Below are 23200 nucleotides of genomic sequence, written 5' to 3'. Positions count from 1 at the left end.
GTGATTTTTTGAAGCACATTGCCAGATCTTTCTTCCAAGGCACCTCCATGTGTGTCAGAGGAGAACTGTGCCCCATAGGGTTTTCAGTGGGTGAATTTTTGGGAAGAAGATTGCCAGGGGTTTCTTCCAAGACACCTGCATGTTTGTCAGAGGAGAACTTGCTCCATAGGGTTTTCAATGCGTGATTCTTTGGGAACAGATTGCCAGGACTTTCTTCCATGGCGAATCCATGTGTGTCAGAGAACTGTGCTCCATAATCTTTCCAATGGGTGAATTCTTGGAAACGCATTGCCAGGGCTTTCTTCCATGGCACCTCCATGTGTGTCAGAGGGGAACTGTGCTTCATAGTGTTTTCAATGGGTGAGTTTTTGGAAGCACATTGCCACGACTTGCTTCAAAGTCACTTCCACGTGTGTCACAGGAGAACCGTACTCCATAGGTTTTTCAAAGGGTGATTTCTTGGAAGCAGATTGCCAGGCCTTTCTTCCAAGGCACCTCCATGTGTGTCAGAGGAGAACTGTGCTGCAAAGAGTTTTCAACCGGTGAATTTCTGGAAGCAGATTGTCAGGACTTCCTTCCAAGGCACCTCCATATGTGTCAGAGGAGAACTGTACTCCAAAGGGTTTTCATGGGTGATTTTTTGGGAGCAGATTGCAAGGACTGACTTCCAAGACACTTCCCTGTGTGTCATAGGAGAACTGTGCTCCATAGGATTTTCAAGGGCTGATTTTTTCGATGTAGATTTCCAGGGCTTTCTTCCAAGGCACCTCCATGTGTGTTAGAGGAGAAATGTGCTCCATAGGGTTTTCAGTGGCTAATTTATTGGGAGCAGATTGCCAGGACTTTCTTCCAAGGCACCTGCATATGTGTCAGAGGAGAACGACACTCCACAGGGTTTTCGTGGGTGATTTTTGGGGAGCAGATTGCAAGCACTTTCTTCCAAGGCACTTCCCTGTGTGTCATAGGAGAACTGTGCTCCACAGGGTTTTCAATGTTTTTTTTGCAAGCAGATTGTCAGGACTTTCTTCCATGGCACCTCTGTGTGTGTCAGAGAACTGTGCTCCATAGGGCTTTCAATGTGTGAGTTTTCGGAAGCAGATTGCCAGAACTTTCTTCCAAGGCACATCAATGTGTGCGAAAGGGGAAGTGTGCTCCACAGGGTTCTCAATGGATGATTTTTCTGAGCAGATTGACAGGATTTTCGTCGATGGCACCTCCATATGTATCTGAGAACTGTGCTCCAAAGGGTTTTCTATGAGTGATTTTTCGGAAGGAGATTGCCAGGACTTTCTTCTAAGTCATCTCACATGTGCGTCAGAGGAGAACTGTGCTAAACAGGGTTTTCAATGGGTGATTTTTCAGAAGAAGATTGCAGAACTTTCCTCTAAGGCACCTCCATGTGTGTCAGAGGAGAACCGTGCTCCATAGGGTTTCAGTGGCTGAGTTTTCGGAAACAGATTGCCAGGACTTTCTTCCTAGGCACCTCATTGTGTGTCAGAGGAGGACTGTGTTCCTTAGGGTTTTCAATAGATGATTTTTTGGGAGCAAATTGCCAAGCCTTTCTTCCAAGTACCTCCATGTGTGTTACAGGAGAACTGTGCTCCGTAGGGTTTTCAGTGGGTGATTTTTGGGGGGAGCAGATTGCCAGGAATTTCTTCCAAGGCACCTCCATGTGTGAGAGGAGAACTGTGCTCCTTAGTGCTTCCAGTGGATGATTTGTTAGGAGCACATTGCCAGGACTTTCTTCCAAGGCACCTCCATGTGTGTCTGAGGGAAACTGTGCTAAACAGGGTTTTCAACCGTTGATTTTTTTGCAGTTAGATTGCCAGGCCTTTCTTCTCAGGGGTGCCCAGTGACGCAAATCTCCAATCTTTTGGATAAATAACCAACAGCCGAACCATTGGCACCACACAGGGGATCCTCTCCTTTGTACCTTTCTGTTCCTTTCTCTGGTTATGAAGCATGTTGCTGTTGTTGATTCCCAACCAGGCGGCTCAGACTCATGGCGCCTCCGTGTGTGTCACAGGAGAACTGTGCGCCATACGGTTTTCAAAAGGTGATTCATCAGAAACGGATTGGCAGGACGTTCTTTCATGGCACATCCTTGTGTATCAGAAAAGAACGGTGCTCCACGGGGTTTTCAATGGGTGATTTTTTAAAGCAGATTGCCAGGACTTTCTTCCAAGGCACGTCCATGAGGATCAGAGGAGAACTGGGCTGCATAGGGTTTTCAATTGGTGAATTTTTCGAAGCAGTTGCCAGGACTTTCTTACATGGCGCCTCCATGTGTGTCAGAGGAGAACTGTGCTTCATAGGGTTTCAATGGATTTTTTTTGGAAGGAGATTGCCAGGACTTTCTTCCAAGTCACCTCCATGTGTGTTTGAAGAGAACTGTGCTCCACAAGGTTTTCAATGCATGATTTCTTGGGATCAGATTGCCAGGATGTCCTTCCAAGGCACCTGCCTGTGTGTCAGAGGAAAATTGTTCTAAGAAGTGTCCTCAATGGATGATATTTTTGAAGCAGGTCGCCAGGAGTTTTCTCCATGGCACCTCCATGTGTTTCAGCGATCTGTGCTCCATAGGGTTTTCAACGGATGATTTTTCGGAAACAAATTCGCACGACTGTCTTCCAAGGCACCTCATTGTGTCAGAGGAGGACTGTGCTCAACAGGGTTTTCGATGGATGATTTTTGGGGAGGAAATTTCGAAACGTTTCTTCCAAGGCACCTCCATGTGTGTCAGAGGAGAACTGTACTCCAAAGAGTTTTCATGGGTGATTTTTTGGTAGCAGATTGCCAGGACTTTCTTCCAAGGCACCTCCATGACTATCAGAGGAGCACTGTGCTCCTTAGGATTTTCAATGGCTGATTTTTTGGAGGCAGATTTCCAGGACTATCTTTGGAGGCACCTCTATGTGTTTTAGAGAACTGTGCAGCATACGATTTTCAATGGATGATTTTTTTGGGGAGTAGATTGCCAGGGACTTTCTTTCATGGTGCCTCCATGTGTGTCAGAGGAGAACTGTGCTCTATAGGGTCCTCAAGGCATGAGTTTTCAGAACACATTGCCAGGACTTTCTTCAAAGCACCTCCATTTGTGTCAGAGGTGAACCTTCCTCCATAGGGTTTTCAATAGGTGAATTTTTGGAAGCAGATTGCCAGTACTTTCTTCCATGGCACCTCCATGGGAGTCAGAGGAGAACTGTGCTCCATAGGGTTTTCAATAGATGATTTTTTAGAAAGAGATTGCCAGGAGTTTCTTCCACGGCACCTCCATGTGTGTCAGAGTAGAACTGTGCTCCATGGGGTTTTCAATGGGTGATTTTTGGGGGAGCAGATTGCCAGGACGTTCTTTCAAGGTACGTCTACGTGTGTCACAGGATAACTGCGCTCCACAGAATTTTCCCTGGCTGATTTTCTGGAGACAGATTTGCAGGAGTTTCTTCCAAGGCACCACCATGGTTGTTAGAGAACTGTGCGCCATTTGGAGCTCCACGGATGATTTTTTCGGAGCAGATTGCCAGGGTTTTCTTCCAAGTCACCTCCATGTATGTCAGAAGAGAACTGTGCTCCTTAGGATTTTCAATGGCTATTTTTTCAGAAGTAGATTGCCAGGACTTTATTCCTGGGCATCTCCATGTGTGTCAGAGAACTGTGCTCCATACGGTTTTCAAGAGGTGAATTTTTGGAAGCAGATTGCTGGGAGTTTCTTCCATGGTATCTCTGTGTGTGTCAGAGGAGAACTGTGCTCCACAGGGTTTTCAATGGATGACTTTTTGGAAGCAGATTGACAGCACTTTCTTCCAAGGCACCTATATGCGTTTCAGAGAAGAACGGTGCTCCATAAGGTTTTCAATGGGTGATTTTTTGAAGCACATTGCCAGGACTTTCTTCCAAGGCACCTCCATGTGTGTCAGAGGAGAACTGTGCTCCATAGGGTTTTCAGTGGGTGAATTTTTGGGAAGAAGATTGCCAGGGGTTTCTTCCAAGACACCTACCTTTTTGTTAGAGGAGAACTTGCTCCATAGGGTTTTCAATGGGTGATTTTTTGGGAACAGATTGCCAGGATTTTCTTCCATGGCGCCTCCGTGTGTGCCAGAGAACTCTGCTCCATAATCTTTCCAATGAGTGAGTTCTTGGAAGCGGATTGCCAGGGCTTTCTTCCATGGCACCTCCATGTGTGTTAGGGGGAACTGTGCTTCATAGTCTTTTCAATGGGTGAATTTTTGGAAGCACATTGCCATGACTTACTTCAAAGTCACCTCCATGTGTGTCACAGGAGAACCGTACTCCGTAGGTTTTTCAAAGGATGATTTATTGGAAGCAGATTGCCAGGCCTTTCTTCCAAGGCACCTCCATGTGTGTCAGAGGAGAACTGTGCTGCAAAGAGTTTTCAACCGGTGAATTTTTGGAAGCAGATTGTCAGGACTTCCTTCCAAGGCACCTCCATATGTGTCAGAGGAGAACTGTACTCCAAAGGGTTTTCATGGTTGATTTTTTGGGAGCAGATTGCAAGGACTGACTTCCAAGGCACTTCCCTGTGTGTCATAGGAGAACTGTGCTCCACAGGGTTTTCAATGGTTTTTTTTGCAAGCAGATTGTCAGGACTTTCTTCCATGGCACCTCTGTGTGTGTCAGAGGAGAACTGTGCTCCATAGGGCTTTCAATGTGTGAGTTTTCGGAAGCAGATTGCCAGGACTTTCTTCCAAGGTACCTCCATGTGCGTCAGAGGAAAACTGCTCCATAGGGTTGTAAATGCGTGATTTTTTGGAATCAAATTGCCAGGACTTTCTTCCAAGACACCTCCATGTGTGTCAGAGGAGAACTGTGCTCCATAAGGTTTTTAATGGGTGTTTGTTTTCGAGCAGATTGCCAGGACTTTCTTCCATGGCTCTTCCATGTGTTTCACAGGAGAACTGTGCTTCACAGGATTTTCAATGGGTGATTTTTTGGAAGCAGATTGCCAGTACTTTCTTCCATGGCACCTCCATGGGAGTCAGAGGAGAACTGTGCTCCATAGAGTTTTCAATAGATGAGTTTTTGGAAAGAAATTGCTAGGACTTTCTTCCACGGCACCTCCATGTGTATCAGAGTAGAACTGTGCTCCATGGGGTTTTCAATGGGTGATTTTTTGGGGAGCAGGTTAACAGGACGTTCTTTCAAGGTACGTCTACGTGTGTCACAGGATAACTGCGCTCCACAGAATTTTCCCTGGCTGATTTTCTGGAGACAGATTTGCAGGACTTTCTTCCAAGGCACCACCATGGTAGTTGGAGAACTGTGCGCCATGTGGCGCTCAAAGGATGATTTTTTCGGAGCAGATTGCCAGGGCTTTCTTCCAAGTCTCCTGCATGTATGTCAGAAGATAACTGTGCTCCTTAGGATTTTCAATGGCTATTTTTTTCAGAAGTAGATTGCCAGGACTTTATTCCTGGGCATCTCCATGTGTGTCAGAGAACTGTGCTCCATACGGTTTTCAATGGATGACTTTTTGGAAGCAGATTGACAGCACTTTCTTCCAAGGCACCTATATGCGTGTCAGAGGAGAACGGTGTTCCATAAGGTTTTCAATGGGTGATTTTTTGAAGCACATTGCCAGAACTTTCTTCCAAGGCACCTCCATGTGTGTCAGAGGAGAACTGTGCCCCATAGGGTTTTCAGTGGGTGAATTTTTGGGAAGAAGATTGCCAGGGGTTTCTTCCAAGACACCTGCATGTTTGTCAGAGGAGAACTTGCTCCATAGGGTTTTCAATGCGTGATTCTTTGGGAACAGATTGCCAGGACTTTCTTCCATGGCGAATCCATGTGTGTCAGAGAACTGTGCTCCATAATCTTTCCAATGGGTGAATTCTTGGAAGCGCATTGCCAGGGCTTTCTTCCATGGCACCTCCATGTGTGTCGGAGGGGAACTGTGCTTCATAGTGTTTTCAATGGGTGAGTTTTTGGAAGCACATTGCCACGACTTGCTTCAAAGTCACTTCCACGTGTGTCACAGGAGAACCGTACTCCATAGGTTTTTCAAAGGGTGATTTCTTGGAAGCAGATTGCCAGGCCTTTCTTCCAAGGCACCTCCATGTGTGTCAGAGGAGAACTGTGCTGCAAAGAGTTTTCAACCGGTGAATTTCTGGAAGCAGATTGTCAGGACTTCCTTCCAAGGCACCTCCATATGTGTCAGAGGAGAACTGTACTCCAAAGGGTTTTCATGGGTGATTTTTTGGGAGCAGATTGCAAGGACTGACTTCCAAGACACTTCCCTGTGTGTCATAGGAGAACTGTGCTCCATAGGATTTTCAAGGGCTGATTTTTTCGATGTAGATTTCCAGGGCTTTCTTCCAAGGCACCTCCATGTGTGTTAGAGGAGAAATGTGCTCCATAGGGTTTTCAGTGGCTAATTTATTGGGAGCAGATTGCCAGGACTTTCTTCCAAGGCACCTGCATATGTGTCAGAGGAGAACGACACTCCACAGGGTTTTCGTGGGTGATTTTGGGGGAGCAGATTGCAAGGACTTTCTTCCAAGGCACTTCCCTGTGTGTCATAGGAGAACTGTGCTCCACAGGGTTTTCAATGTTTTTTTTGCAAGCAGATTGTCAGGACTTTCTTCCATGGCACCTCTGTGTGTGTCAGAGAACTGTGCTCCATAGGGCTTTCAATGTGTGAGTTTTCGGAAGCAGATTGCCAGAACTTTCTTCCAAGGCACATCAATGTGTGCGAAAGGGGAAGTGTGCTCCACAGGGTTCTCAATGGATGATTTTTCTGAGCAGATTGCCAGGATTTTCGTCGATGGCACCTCCATATGTATCTGAGAACTGTGCTCCAAAGGGTTTTCTATGAGTGATTTTTCGGAAGGAGATTGCCAGGACTTTCTTCTAAGTCATCTCACATGTGCGTCAGAGGAGAACTGTGCTAAACAGGGTTTTCAATGGGTGATTTTTCAGAAGAAGATTGCAGAACTTTCCTCTAAGGCACCTCCATGTGTGTCAGAGGAGAACCGTGCTCCATAGGGTTTCAGTGGCTGAGTTTTCGGAAACAGATTGCCAGGACTTTCTTCCTAGGCACCTCATTGTGTGTCAGAGGAGGACTGTGTTCCTTAGGGTTTTCAATAGATGATTTTTTGGGAGCAAATTGCCAAGCCTTTCTTCCAAGTACCTCCATGTGTGTTACAGGAGAGCTGTGCTCCGTAGGGTTTTCAGTGGGTGATTTTTGGGGGGAGCAGATTGCCAGGAATTTCTTCCAAGGCACCTCCATGTGTGAGAGGAGAACTGTGCTCCTTAGTGCTTCCAGTGGATGATTTGTTAGGAGCACATTGCCAGGACTTTCTTCCAAGGCACCTCCATGTGTGTCTGAGGGAAACTGTGCTAAACAGGGTTTTCAACCGTTGATTTTTTTGCAGTTAGATTGCCAGGCCTTTCTTCTCAGGGGTGCCCAGTGACGCAAATCTCCAATCTTTTGGATAAATAACCAACAGCCGAACCATTGGCACCACACAGGGGATCCTCTCCTTTGTACCTTTCTGTTCCTTTCTCTGGTTATGAAGCATGTTGCTGTTGTTGATTCCCAACCAGGCGGCTCAGACTCATGGCGCCTCCGTGTGTGTCACAGGAGAACTGTGCGCCATACGGTTTTCAAAAGGTGATTCATCAGAAACGGATTGGCAGGACGTTCTTTCATGGCACATCCTTGTGTATCAGAAAAGAACGGTGCTCCACGGGGTTTTCAATGGGTGATTTTTTTAAAGCAGATTGCCAGGACTTTCTTCCAAGGCACGTCCATGAGGATCAGAGGAGAACTGGGCTGCATAGGGTTTTCAATTGGTGAATTTTTCGAAGCAGTTGCCAGGACTTTCTTACATGGCGCCTCCATGTGTGTCAGAGGAGAACTGTGCTTCATAGGGTTTCAATGGATTTTTTTTGGAAGGAGATTGCCAGGACTTTCTTCCAAGTCACCTCCATGTGTGTTTGAAGAGAACTGTGCTCCACAAGGTTTTCAATGCATGATTTCTTGGGATCAGATTGCCAGGATGTCCTTCCAAGGCACCTGCCTGTGTGTCAGAGGAAAATTGTTCTAAGAAGTGTCCTCAATGGATGATATTTTTGAAGCAGGTCGCCAGGAGTTTTCTCCATGGCACCTCCATGTGTTTCAGCGATCTGTGCTCCATAGGGTTTTCAACGGATGATTTTTCGGAAACAAATTCGCACGACTGTCTTCCAAGGCACCTCATTGTGTCAGAGGAGGACTGTGCTCAACAGGGTTTTCGATGGATGATTTTTGGGGAGGAAATTTCGAAACGTTTCTTCCAAGGCACCTCCATGTGTGTCAGAGGAGAACTGTACTCCAAAGAGTTTTCATGGGTGATTTTTTGGTAGCAGATTGCCAGGACTTTCTTCCAAGGCACCTCCATGACTATCAGAGGAGCACTGTGCTCCTTAGGATTTTCAATGGCTGATTTTTTGGAGGCAGATTTCCAGGACTATCTTTGGAGGCACCTCTATGTGTTTTAGAGAACTGTGCAGCATACGATTTTCAATGGATGATTTTTTTGGGGAGTAGATTGCCAGGGACTTTCTTTCATGGTGCCTCCATGTGTGTCAGAGGAGAACTGTGCTCTATAGGGTCCTCAAGGCATGAGTTTTCAGAACACATTGCCAGGACTTTCTTCAAAGCACCTCCATTTGTGTCAGAGGTGAACCTTCCTCCATAGGGTTTTCAATAGGTGAATTTTTGGAAGCAGATTGCCAGTACTTTCTTCCATGGCACCTCCATGGGAGTCAGAGGAGAACTGTGCTCCATAGGGTTTTCAATAGATGATTTTTTAGAAAGAGATTGCCAGGAGTTTCTTCCACGGCACCTCCATGTGTGTCAGAGTAGAACTGTGCTCCATGGGGTTTTCAATGGGTGATTTTTGGGGGAGCAGATTGCCAGGACGTTCTTTCAAGGTACGTCTACGTGTGTCACAGGATAACTGCGCTCCACAGAATTTTCCCTGGCTGATTTTCTGGAGACAGATTTGCAGGAGTTTCTTCCAAGGCACCACCATGGTTGTTAGAGAACTGTGCGCCATTTGGAGCTCCACGGATGATTTTTTCGGAGCAGATTGCCAGGGTTTTCTTCCAAGTCACCTCCATGTATGTCAGAAGAGAACTGTGCTCCTTAGGATTTTCAATGGCTATTTTTTCAGAAGTAGATTGCCAGGACTTTATTCCTGGGCATCTCCATGTGTGTCAGAGAACTGTGCTCCATACGGTTTTCAAGAGGTGAATTTTTGGAAGCAGATTGCTGGGAGTTTCTTCCATGGTATCTCTGTGTGTGTCAGAGGAGAACTGTGCTCCACAGGGTTTTCAATGGATGACTTTTTGGAAGCAGATTGACAGCACTTTCTTCCAAGGCACCTATATGCGTTTCAGAGAAGAACGGTGCTCCATAAGGTTTTCAATGGGTGATTTTTTGAAGCACATTGCCAGGACTTTCTTCCAAGGCACCTCCATGTGTGTCAGAGGAGAACTGTGCTCCATAGGGTTTTCAGTGGGTGAATTTTTGGGAAGAAGATTGCCAGGGGTTTCTTCCAAGACACCTACCTTTTTGTTAGAGGAGAACTTGCTCCATAGGGTTTTCAATGGGTGATTTTTTGGGAACAGATTGCCAGGATTTTCTTCCATGGCGCCTCCGTGTGTGCCAGAGAACTCTGCTCCATAATCTTTCCAATGAGTGAGTTCTTGGAAGCGGATTGCCAGGGCTTTCTTCCATGGCACCTCCATGTGTGTTAGGGGGAACTGTGCTTCATAGTCTTTTCAATGGGTGAATTTTTGGAAGCACATTGCCATGACTTACTTCAAAGTCACCTCCATGTGTGTCACAGGAGAACCGTACTCCGTAGGTTTTTCAAAGGATGATTTATTGGAAGCAGATTGCCAGGCCTTTCTTCCAAGGCACCTCCATGTGTGTCAGAGGAGAACTGTGCTGCAAAGAGTTTTCAACCGGTGAATTTTTGGAAGCAGATTGTCAGGACTTCCTTCCAAGGCACCTCCATATGTGTCAGAGGAGAACTGTACTCCAAAGGGTTTTCATGGTTGATTTTTTGGGAGCAGATTGCAAGGACTGACTTCCAAGGCACTTCCCTGTGTGTCATAGGAGAACTGTGCTCCACAGGGTTTTCAATGGTTTTTTTTGCAAGCAGATTGTCAGGACTTTCTTCCATGGCACCTCTGTGTGTGTCAGAGGAGAACTGTGCTCCATAGGGCTTTCAATGTGTGAGTTTTCGGAAGCAGATTGCCAGGACTTTCTTCCAAGGTACCTCCATGTGCGTCAGAGGAAAACTGCTCCATAGGGTTGTAAATGCGTGATTTTTTGGAATCAAATTGCCAGGACTTTCTTCCAAGACACCTCCATGTGTGTCAGAGGAGAACTGTGCTCCATAAGGTTTTTAATGGGTGTTTGTTTTCGAGCAGATTGCCAGGACTTTCTTCCATGGCTCTTCCATGTGTTTCACAGGAGAACTGTGCTTCACAGGATTTTCAATGGGTGATTTTTTGGAAGCAGATTGCCAGTACTTTCTTCCATGGCACCTCCATGGGAGTCAGAGGAGAACTGTGCTCCATAGAGTTTTCAATAGATGAGTTTTTGGAAAGAAATTGCTAGGACTTTCTTCCACGGCACCTCCATGTGTATCAGAGTAGAACTGTGCTCCATGGGGTTTTCAATGGGTGATTTTTTGGGGAGCAGGTTAACAGGACGTTCTTTCAAGGTACGTCTACGTGTGTCACAGGATAACTGCGCTCCACAGAATTTTCCCTGGCTGATTTTCTGGAGACAGATTTGCAGGACTTTCTTCCAAGGCACCACCATGGTAGTTGGAGAACTGTGCGCCATGTGGCGCTCAAAGGATGATTTTTTCGGAGCAGATTGCCAGGGCTTTCTTCCAAGTCTCCTGCATGTATGTCAGAAGATAACTGTGCTCCTTAGGATTTTCAATGGCTATTTTTTTCAGAAGTAGATTGCCAGGACTTTATTCCTGGGCATCTCCATGTGTGTCAGAGAACTGTGCTCCATACGGTTTTCAATGGATGACTTTTTGGAAGCAGATTGACAGCACTTTCTTCCAAGGCACCTATATGCGTGTCAGAGGAGAACGGTGTTCCATAAGGTTTTCAATGGGTGATTTTTTGAAGCACATTGCCAGAACTTTCTTCCAAGGCACCTCCATGTGTGTCAGAGGAGAACTGTGCCCCATAGGGTTTTCAGTGGGTGAATTTTTGGGAAGAAGATTGCCAGGGGTTTCTTCCAAGACACCTGCATGTTTGTCAGAGGAGAACTTGCTCCATAGGGTTTTCAATGCGTGATTCTTTGGGAACAGATTGCCAGGACTTTCTTCCATGGCGAATCCATGTGTGTCAGAGAACTGTGCTCCATAATCTTTCCAATGGGTGAATTCTTGGAAGCGCATTGCCAGGGCTTTCTTCCATGGCACCTCCATGTGTGTCGGAGGGGAACTGTGCTTCATAGTGTTTTCAATGGGTGAGTTTTTGGAAGCACATTGCCACGACTTGCTTCAAAGTCACTTCCACGTGTGTCACAGGAGAACCGTACTCCATAGGTTTTTCAAAGGGTGATTTCTTGGAAGCAGATTGCCAGGCCTTTCTTCCAAGGCACCTCCATGTGTGTCAGAGGAGAACTGTGCTGCAAAGAGTTTTCAACCGGTGAATTTCTGGAAGCAGATTGTCAGGACTTCCTTCCAAGGCACCTCCATATGTGTCAGAGGAGAACTGTACTCCAAAGGGTTTTCATGGGTGATTTTTTGGGAGCAGATTGCAAGGACTGACTTCCAAGACACTTCCCTGTGTGTCATAGGAGAACTGTGCTCCATAGGATTTTCAAGGGCTGATTTTTTCGATGTAGATTTCCAGGGCTTTCTTCCAAGGCACCTCCATGTGTGTTAGAGGAGAAATGTGCTCCATAGGGTTTTCAGTGGCTAATTTATTGGGAGCAGATTGCCAGGACTTTCTTCCAAGGCACCTGCATATGTGTCAGAGGAGAACGACACTCCACAGGGTTTTCGTGGGTGATTTTGGGGGAGCAGATTGCAAGGACTTTCTTCCAAGGCACTTCCCTGTGTGTCATAGGAGAACTGTGCTCCACAGGGTTTTCAATGTTTTTTTTGCAAGCAGATTGTCAGGACTTTCTTCCATGGCACCTCTGTGTGTGTCAGAGAACTGTGCTCCATAGGGCTTTCAATGTGTGAGTTTTCGGAAGCAGATTGCCAGAACTTTCTTCCAAGGCACATCAATGTGTGCGAAAGGGGAAGTGTGCTCCACAGGGTTCTCAATGGATGATTTTTCTGAGCAGATTGCCAGGATTTTCGTCGATGGCACCTCCATATGTATCTGAGAACTGTGCTCCAAAGGGTTTTCTATGAGTGATTTTTCGGAAGGAGATTGCCAGGACTTTCTTCTAAGTCATCTCACATGTGCGTCAGAGGAGAACTGTGCTAAACAGGGTTTTCAATGGGTGATTTTTCAGAAGAAGATTGCAGAACTTTCCTCTAAGGCACCTCCATGTGTGTCAGAGGAGAACCGTGCTCCATAGGGTTTCAGTGGCTGAGTTTTCGGAAACAGATTGCCAGGACTTTCTTCCTAGGCACCTCATTGTGTGTCAGAGGAGGACTGTGTTCCTTAGGGTTTTCAATAGATGATTTTTTGGGAGCAAATTGCCAAGCCTTTCTTCCAAGTACCTCCATGTGTGTTACAGGAGAGCTGTGCTCCGTAGGGTTTTCAGTGGGTGATTTTTGGGGGGAGCAGATTGCCAGGAATTTCTTCCAAGGCACCTCCATGTGTGAGAGGAGAACTGTGCTCCTTAGTGCTTCCAGTGGATGATTTGTTAGGAGCACATTGCCAGGACTTTCTTCCAAGGCACCTCCATGTGTGTCTGAGGGAAACTGTGCTAAACAGGGTTTTCAACCGTTGATTTTTTTGCAGTTAGATTGCCAGGCCTTTCTTCTCAGGGGTGCCCAGTGACGCAAATCTCCAATCTTTTGGATAAATAACCAACAGCCGAACCATTGGCACCACACAGGGGATCCTCTCCTTTGTACCTTTCTGTTCCTTTCTCTGGTTATGAAGCATGTTGCTGTTGTTGATTCCCAACCAGGCGGCTCAGACTCATGGCGCCTCCGTGTGTGTCACAGGAGAACTGTGCGCCATACGGTTTTCAAAAGGTGATTCATCAGAAACGGATTGGCAGGACGTTCTTTCATGGCACATCCTTGTGTATCAGAAAAGAACGGTGCTCCACGGGGTTTTCAATGGGTGATTTTTTTAAAGCAGATTGCCAGGACTTTCTTCCAAGGCACGTCCATGAGGATCAGAGGAGAACTGGGCTGCATAGGGTTTTCAATTGGTGAATTTTTCGAAGCAGTTGCCAGGACTTTCTTACATGGCGCCTCCATGTGTGTCAGAGGAGAACTGTGCTTCATAGGGTTTCAATGGATTTTTTTTGGAAGGAGATTGCCAGGACTTTCTTCCAAGTCACCTCCATGTGTGTTTGAAGAGAACTGTGCTCCACAAGGTTTTCAATGCATGATTTCTTGGGATCAGATTGCCAGGATGTCCTTCCAAGGCACCTGCCTGTGTGTCAGAGGAAAATTGTTCTAAGAAGTGTCCTCAATGGATGATATTTTTGAAGCAGGTCGCCAGGAGTTTTCTCCATGGCACCTCCATGTGTTTCAGCGATCTGTGCTCCATAGGGTTTTCAACGGATGATTTTTCGGAAACAAATTCGCACGACTGTCTTCCAAGGCACCTCATTGTGTCAGAGGAGGACTGTGCTCAACAGGGTTTTCGATGGATGATTTTTGGGGAGGAAATTTCGAAACGTTTCTTCCAAGGCACCTCCATGTGTGTCAGAGGAGAACTGTACTCCAAAGAGTTTTCATGGGTGATTTTTTGGTAGCAGATTGCCAGGACTTTCTTCCAAGGCACCTCCATGACTATCAGAGGAGCACTGTGCTCCTTAGGATTTTCAATGGCTGATTTTTTGGAGGCAGATTTCCAGGACTATCTTTGGAGGCACCTCTATGTGTTTTAGAGAACTGTGCAGCATACGATTTTCAATGGATGATTTTTTTGGGGAGTAGATTGCCAGGGACTTTCTTTCATGGTGCCTCCATGTGTGTCAGAGGAGAACTGTGCTCTATAGGGTCCTCAAGGCATGAGTTTTCAGAACACATTGCCAGGACTTTCTTCAAAGCACCTCCATTTGTGTCAGAGGTGAACCTTCCTCCATAGGGTTTTCAATAGGTGAATTTTTGGAAGCAGATTGCCAGTACTTTCTTCCATGGCACCTCCATGGGAGTCAGAGGAGAACTGTGCTCCATAGGGTTTTCAATAGATGATTTTTTAGAAAGAGATTGCCAGGAGTTTCTTCCACGGCACCTCCATGTGTGTCAGAGTAGAACTGTGCTCCATGGGGTTTTCAATGGGTGATTTTTTGGGGAGCAGATTGCCAGGACGTTCTTTCAAGGTACGTCTACGTGTGTCACAGGATAACTGCGCTCCACAGAATTTTCCCTGGCTGATTTTCTGGAGACAGATTTGCAGGAGTTTCTTCCAAGGCACCACCATGGTTGTTAGAGAACTGTGCGCCATTTGGAGCTCCACGGATGATTTTTTCGGAGCAGATTGCCAGGGTTTTCTTCCAAGTCACCTCCATGTATGTCAGAAGAGAACTGTGCTCCTTAGGATTTTCAATGGCTATTTTTTCAGAAGTAGATTGCCAGGACTTTATTCCTGGGCATCTCCATGTGTGTCAGAGAAGTGTGCTCCATACGGTTTTCAAGAGGTGAATTTTTGGAAGCAGATTGCTGGGAGTTTCTTCCATGGTATCTCTGTGTGTGTCAGAGGAGAACTGTGCTCCACAGGGTTTTCAATGGATGACTTTTTGGAAGCAGATTGACAGCACTTTCTTCCAAGGCACCTATATGCGTTTCAGAGAAGAACGGTGCTCCATAAGGTTTTCAATGGGTGATTTTTTGAAGCACATTGCCAGGACTTTCTTCCAAGGCACCTCCATGTGTGTCAGAGGAGAACTGTGCTCCATAGGGTTTTCAGTGGGTGAATTTTTGGGAAGAAGATTGCCAGGGGTTTCTTCCAAGACACCTACCTTTTTGTTAGAGGAGAACTTGCTCCATAGGGTTTTCAATGGGTGATTTTTTGGGAACAGATTGCCAGGATTTTCTTCCATGGCGCCTCCGTGTGTGCCAGAGAACTGTGCTCCATAATCTTTCCAATGAGTGAGTTCTTGGAAGCGGATTGCCAGGGCTTTCTTCCATGGCACCTCCATGTGTGTTAGGGGGAACTGTGCTTCATAGTCTTTTCAATGGGTGAATTTTTGGAAGCACATTGCCATGACTTACTTCAAAGTCACCTCCATGTGTGTCACAGGAGAACCGTACTCCGTAGGTTTTTCAAAGGATGATTTATTGGAAGCAGATTGCCAGGCCTTTCTTCCAAGGCACCTCCATGTGTGTCAGAGGAGAACTGTGCTGCAAAGAGTTTTCAACCGGTGAATTTTTGGAAGCAGATTGTCAGGACTTCCTTCCAAGGCACCTCCATATGTGTCAGAGGAGAACTGTACTCCAAAGGGTTTTCATGGTTGATTTTTTGGGAGCAGATTGCAAGGACTGACTTCCAAGGCACTTCCCTGTGTGTCATAGGAGAACTGTGCTCCACAGGGTTTTCAATGGTTTTTTTTGCAAGCAGATTGTCAGGACTTTCTTCCATGGCACCTCTGTGTGTGTCAGAGGAGAACTGTGCTCCATAGGGCTTTCAATGTGTGAGTTTTCGGAAGCAGATTGCCAGGACTTTCTTCCAAGGTACCTCCATGTGCGTCAGAGGAAAACTGCTCCATAGGGTTGTAAATGCGTGATTTTTTGGAATCAAATTGCCAGGACTTTCTTCCAAGACACCTCCATGTGTGTCAGAGGAGAACTGTGCTCCATAAGGTTTTTAATGGGTGTTTGTTTTCGAGCAGATTGCCAGGACTTTCTTCCATGGCTCTTCCATGTGTTTCACAGGAGAACTGTGCTTCACAGGATTTTCAATGGGTGATTTTTTGGAAGCAGATTGCCAGTACTTTCTTCCATGGCACCTCCATGGGAGTCAGAGGAGAACTGTGCTCCATAGAGTTTTCAATAGATGAGTTTTTGGAAAGAAATTGCTAGGACTTTCTTCCACGGCACCTCCATGTGTATCAGAGTAGAACTGTGCTCCATGGGGTTTTCAATGGGTGATTTTTTGGGGAGCAGGTTAACAGGACGTTCTTTCAAGGTACGTCTACGTGTGTCACAGGATAACTGCGCTCCACAGAATTTTCCCTGGCTGATTTTCTGGAGACAGATTTGCAGGACTTTCTTCCAAGGCACCACCATGGTAGTTGGAGAACTGTGCGCCATGTGGCGCTCAAAGGATGATTTTTTCGGAGCAGATTGCCAGGGCTTTCTTCCAAGTCTCCTGCATGTATGTCAGAAGATAACTGTGCTCCTTAGGATTTTCAATGGCTATTTTTTTCAGAAGTAGATTGCCAGGACTTTATTCCTGGGCATCTCCATGTGTGTCAGAGAACTGTGCTCCATACGGTTTTCAATGGATGACTTTTTGGAAGCAGATTGACAGCACTTTCTTCCAAGGCACCTATATGCGTGTCAGAGGAGAACGGTGTTCCATAAGGTTTTCAATGGGTGATTTTTTGAAGCACATTGCCAGAACTTTCTTCCAAGGCACCTCCATGTGTGTCAGAGGAGAACTGTGCCCCATAGGGTTTTCAGTGGGTGAATTTTTGGGAAGAAGATTGCCAGGGGTTTCTTCCAAGACACCTGCATGTTTGTCAGAGGAGAACTTGCTCCATAGGGTTTTCAATGCGTGATTCTTTGGGAACAGATTGCCAGGACTTTCTTCCATGGCGAATCCATGTGTGTCAGAGAACTGTGCTCCATAATCTTTCCAATGGGTGAATTCTTGGAAGCGCATTGCCAGGGCTTTCTTCCATGGCACCTCCATGTGTGTCGGAGGGGAACTGTGCTTCATAGTGTTTTCAATGGGTGAGTTTTTGGAAGCACATTGCCACGACTTGCTTCAAAGTCACTTCCACGTGTGTCACAGGAGAACCGTACTCCATAGGTTTTTCAAAGGGTGATTTCTTGGAAGCAGATTGCCAGGCCTTTCTTCCAAGGCACCTCCATGTGTGTCAGAGGAGAACTGTGCTGCAAAGAGTTTTCAACCGGTGAATTTCTGGAAGCAGATTGTCAGGACTTCCTTCCAAGGCACCTCCATATGTGTCAGAGGAGAACTGTACTCCAAAGGGTTTTCATGGGTGATTTTTTGGGAGCAGATTGCAAGGACTGACTTCCAAGACACTTCCCTGTGTGTCATAGGAGAACTGTGCTCCATAGGATTTTCAAGGGCTGATTTTTTCGATGTAGATTTCCAGGGCTTTCTTCCAAGGCACCTCCATGTGTGTTAGAGGAGAAATGTGCTCCATAGGGTTTTCAGTGGCTAATTTATTGGGAGCAGATTGCCAGGACTTTCTTCCAAGGCACCTGCATATGTGTCAGAGGAGAACGACACTCCACAGGGTTTTCGTGGGTGATTTTTGGGGAGCAGATTGCAAGGACTTTCTTCCAAGGCACTTCCCTGTGTGTCATAGGAGAACTGTGCTCCACAGGGTTTTCAATGTTTTTTTTGCAAGCAGATTGTCAGGACTTTCTTCCATGGCACCTCTGTGTGTGTCAGAGAACTGTGCTCCATAGGGCTTTCAATGTGTGAGTTTTCGGAAGCAGATTGCCAGAACTTTCTTCCAAGGCACATCAATGTGTGCGAAAGGGGAAGTGTGCTCCACAGGGTTCTCAATGGATGATTTTTCTGAGCAGATTGCCAGGATTTTCGTCGATGGCACCTCCATATGTATCTGAGAACTGTGCTCCAAAGGGTTTTCTATGAGTGATTTTTCGGAAGGAGATTGCCAGGACTTTCTTCTAAGTCATCTCACATGTGCGTCAGAGGAGAACTGTGCTAAACAGGGTTTTCAATGGGTGATTTTTCAGAAGAAGATTGCAGAACTTTCCTCTAAGGCACCTCCATGTGTGTCAGAGGAGAACCGTGCTCCATAGGGTTTCAGTGGCTGAGTTTTCGGAAACAGATTGCCAGGACTTTCTTCCTAGGCACCTCATTGTGTGTCAGAGGAGGACTGTGTTCCTTAGGGTTTTCAATAGATGATTTTTTGGGAGCAAATTGCCAAGCCTTTCTTCCAAGTACCTCCATGTGTGTTACAGGAGAGCTGTGCTCCGTAGGGTTTTCAGTGGGTGATTTTTGGGGGGAGCAGATTGCCAGGAATTTCTTCCAAGGCACCTCCATGTGTGAGAGGAGAACTGTGCTCCTTAGTGCTTCCAGTGGATGATTTGTTAGGAGCACATTGCCAGGACTTTCTTCCAAGGCACCTCCATGTGTGTCTGAGGGAAACTGTGCTAAACAGGGTTTTCAACCGTTGATTTTTTTGCAGTTAGATTGCCAGGCCTTTCTTCTCAGGGGTGCCCAGTGACGCAAATCTCCAATCTTTTGGATAAATAACCAACAGCCGAACCATTGGCACCACACAGGGGATCCTCTCCTTTGTACCTTTCTGTTCCTTTCTCTGGTTATGAAGCATGTTGCTGTTGTTGATTCCCAACCAGGCGGCTCAGACTCATGGCGCCTCCGTGTGTGTCACAGGAGAACTGTGCGCCATACGGTTTTCAAAAGGTGATTCATCAGAAACGGATTGGCAGGACGTTCTTTCATGGCACATCCTTGTGTATCAGAAAAGAACGGTGCTCCACGGGGTTTTCAATGGGTGATTTTTTAAAGCAGATTGCCAGGACTTTCTTCCAAGGCACGTCCATGAGGATCAGAGGAGAACTGGGCTGCATAGGGTTTTCAATTGGTGAATTTTTCGAAGCAGTTGCCAGGACTTTCTTACATGGCGCCTCCATGTGTGTCAGAGGAGAACTGTGCTTCATAGGGTTTCAATGGATTTTTTTTGGAAGGAGATTGCCAGGACTTTCTTCCAAGTCACCTCCATGTGTGTTTGAAGAGAACTGTGCTCCACAAGGTTTTCAATGCATGATTTCTTGGGATCAGATTGCCAGGATGTCCTTCCAAGGCACCTGCCTGTGTGTCAGAGGAAAATTGTTCTAAGAAGTGTCCTCAATGGATGATATTTTTGAAGCAGGTCGCCAGGAGTTTTCTCCATGGCACCTCCATGTGTTTCAGCGATCTGTGCTCCATAGGGTTTTCAACGGATGATTTTTCGGAAACAAATTCGCACGACTGTCTTCCAAGGCACCTCATTGTGTCAGAGGAGGACTGTGCTCAACAGGGTTTTCGATGGATGATTTTTGGGCAGGAAATTTCGAAACGTTTCTTCCAAGGCACCTCCATGTGTGTCAGAGGAGAACTGTACTCCAAAGAGTTTTCATGGGTGATTTTTTGGTAGCAGATTGCCAGGACTTTCTTCCAAGGCACCTCCATGACTATCAGAGGAGCACTGTGCTCCTTAGGATTTTCAATGGCTGATTTTTTGGAGGCAGATTTCCAGGACTATCTTTGGAGGCACCTCTATGTGTTTTAGAGAACTGTGCAGCATACGATTTTCAATGGATGATTTTTTTGGGGAGTAGATTGCCAGGGACTTTCTTTCATGGTGCCTCCATGTGTGTCAGAGGAGAACTGTGCTCTATAGGGTCCTCAAGGCATGAGTTTTCAGAACACATTGCCAGGACTTTCTTCAAAGCACCTCCATTTGTGTCAGAGGTGAACCTTCCTCCATAGGGTTTTCAATAGGTGAATTTTTGGAAGCAGATTGCCAGTACTTTCTTCCATGGCACCTCCATGGGAGTCAGAGGAGAACTGTGCTCCATAGGGTTTTCAATAGATGATTTTTTAGAAAGAGATTGCCAGGAGTTTCTTCCACGGCACCTCCATGTGTGTCAGAGTAGAACTGTGCTCCATGGGGTTTTCAATGGGTGATTTTTGGGGGAGCAGATTGCCAGGACGTTCTTTCAAGGTACGTCTACGTGTGTCACAGGATAACTGCGCTCCACAGAATTTTCCCTGGCTGATTTTCTGGAGACAGATTTGCAGGAGTTTCTTCCAAGGCACCACCATGGTTGTTAGAGAACTGTGCGCCATTTGGAGCTCCACGGATGATTTTTTCGGAGCAGATTGCCAGGGTTTTCTTCCAAGTCACCTCCACGTATGTCAGAAGAGAACTGTGCTCCTTAGGATTTTCAATGGCTATTTTTTCAGAAGTAGATTGCCAGGACTTTATTCCTGGGCATCTCCATGTGTGTCAGAGAACTGTGCTCCATACGGTTTTCAAGAGGTGAATTTTTGGAAGCAGATTGCTGGGAGTTTCTTCCATGGTATCTCTGTGTGTGTCAGAGGAGAACTGTGCTCCACAGGGTTTTCAATGGATGACTTTTTGGAAGCAGATTGACAGCACTTTCTTCCAAGGCACCTATATGCGTTTCAGAGAAGAACGGTGCTCCATAAGGTTTTCAATGGGTGATTTTTTGAAGCACATTGCCAGGACTTTCTTCCAAGGCACCTCCATGTGTGTCAGAGGAGAACTGTGCTCCATAGGGTTTTCAGTGGGTGAATTTTTGGGAAGAAGATTGCCAGGGGTTTCTTCCAAGACACCTACCTTTTTGTTAGAGGAGAACTTGCTCCATGGGGTTTTCAATGGGTGATTTTTTGGGAACAGATTGCCAGGATTTTCTTCCATGGCGCCTCCGTGTGTGCCAGAGAACTGTGCTCCATAATCTTTCCAATGAGTGAGTTCTTGGAAGCGGATTGCCAGGGCTTTCTTCCATGGCACCTCCATGTGTGTTAGGGGGAACTGTGCTTCATAGTCTTTTCAATGGGTGAATTTTTGGAAGCACATTGCCATGACTTACTTCAAAGTCACCTCCATGTGTGTCACAGGAGAACCGTACTCCGTAGGTTTTTCAAAGGATGATTTATTGGAAGCAGATTGCCAGGCCTTTCTTCCAAGGCACCTCCATGTGTGTCAGAGGAGAACTGTGCTGCAAAGAGTTTTCAACCGGTGAATTTTTGGAAGCAGATTGTCAGGACTTCCTTCCAAGGCACCTCCATATGTGTCAGAGGAGAACTGTACTCCAAAGGGTTTTCATGGTTGATTTTTTGGGAGCAGATTGCAAGGACTGACTTCCAAGGCACTTCCCTGTGTGTCATAGGAGAACTGTGCTCCACAGGGTTTTCAATGGGTTTTTTTGCAAGCAGATTGTCAGGACTTTCTTCCATGGCACCTCTGTGTGTGTCAGAGGAGAACTGTGCTCCATAGGGCTTTCAATGTGTGAGTTTTCGGAAGCAGATTGCCAGGACTTTCTTCCAAGGTACCTCCATGTGCGTCAGAGGAAAACTGCTCCATAGGGTTGTAAATGCGTGATTTTTTGGAATCAAATTGCCAGGACTTTCTTCCAAGACACCTCCATGTGTGTCAGAGGAGAACTGTGCTCCATAAGGTTTTTAATGGGTGTTTGTTTTCGAGCAGATTGCCAGGACTTTCTTCCATGGCTCTTCCATGTGTTTCACAGGAGAACTGTGCTTCACAGGATTTTCAATGGGTGATTTTTTGGAAGCAGATTGCCAGTACTTTCTTCCATGGCACCTCCATGGGAGTCAGAGGAGAACTGTGCTCCATAGGGTTTTCAGTAGATGAGTTTTTGGAAAGAAATTGCTAGGACTTTCTTCCACGGCACCTCCATGTGTATCAGAGTAGAACTGTGCTCCATGGGGTTTTCAATGGGTGATTTTTTGGGGAGCAGGTTAACAGGACGTTCTTTCAAGGTACGTCTACGTGTGTCACAGGATAACTGCGCTCCACAGAATTTTCCCTGGCTGATTTTCTGGAGACAGATTTGCAGGACTTTCTTCCAAGGCACCACCATGGTAGTTGGAGAACTGTGCGCCATGTGGCGCTCAAAGGATGATTTTTTCGGAGCAGATTGCCAGGGCTTTCTTCCAAGGCACCTCCATGTGTGTCAGAGGAGAACTGTGCTGCAAAGAGTTTTCAACCGGTGAATTTTTGGAAGCAGATTGTCAGGACTTCCTTCCAAGGCACCTCCATATGTGTCAGAGGAGAACTGTACTCCAAAGGGTTTTCATGGTTGATTTTTTGGGAGCAGATTGCAAGGACTGACTTCCAAGGCACTTCCCTGTGTGTCATAGGAGAACTGTGCTCCACAGGGTTTTCAATGGGTTTTTTTGCAAGCAGATTGTCAGGACTTTCTTCCATGGCACCTCTGTGTGTGTCAGAGGAGAACTGTGCTCCATAGGGCTTTCAATGTGTGAGTTTTCGGAAGCAGATTGCCAGGACTTTCTTCCAAGGTACCTCCATGTGCGTCAGAGGAAAACTGCTCCATAGGGTTGTAAATGCGTGATTTTTTGGAATCAAATTGCCAGGACTTTCTTCCAAGACACCTCCATGTGTGTCAGAGGAGGACTGTGCTCCATAAGGTTTTTAATGGGTGTTTGTTTTCGAGCAGATTGCCAGGACTTTCTTCCATGGCTCTTCCATGTGTTTCACAGGAGAACTGTGCTTCACAGGATTTTCAATGGGTGATTTTTTGGAAGCAGATTGCCAGTACTTTCTTCCATGGCACCTCCATGGGAGTCAGAGGAGAACTGTGCTCCATAGGGTTTTCAGTAGATGAGTTTTTGGAAAGAAATTGCTAGGACTTTCTTCCACGGCACCTCCATGTGTATCAGAGTAGAACTGTGCTCCATGGGGTTTTCAATGGGTGATTTTTTGGGGAGCAGGTTAACAGGACGTTCTTTCAAGGTACGTCTACGTGTGTCACAGGATAACTGCGCTCCACAGAATTTTCCCTGGCTGATTTTCTGGAGACAGATTTGCAGGAGTTTCTTCCAAGGCACCACCATGGTTGTTAGAGAACTGTGCGCCATTTGGAGCTCCACGGATGATTTTTTCGGAGCAGATTGCCAGGGTTTTCTTCCAAGTCACCTCCACGTATGTCAGAAGAGAACTGTGCTCCTTAGGATTTTCAATGGCTATTTTTTCAGAAGTAGATTGCCAGGACTTTATTCCTGGGCATCTCCATGTGTGTCAGAGAACTGTGCTCCATACGGTTTTCAAGAG

The sequence above is a fragment of the Elephas maximus genome, chromosome Y, assembly GCF_024166365.1.
Source record: "Elephas maximus indicus isolate mEleMax1 chromosome Y, mEleMax1 primary haplotype, whole genome shotgun sequence".
Lineage (NCBI taxonomy): Eukaryota > Metazoa > Chordata > Mammalia > Proboscidea > Elephantidae > Elephas > Elephas maximus.
The sequence above is the reverse complement of the archived record's forward strand: the minus strand, read 5'-3'. Positions refer to the sequence as shown.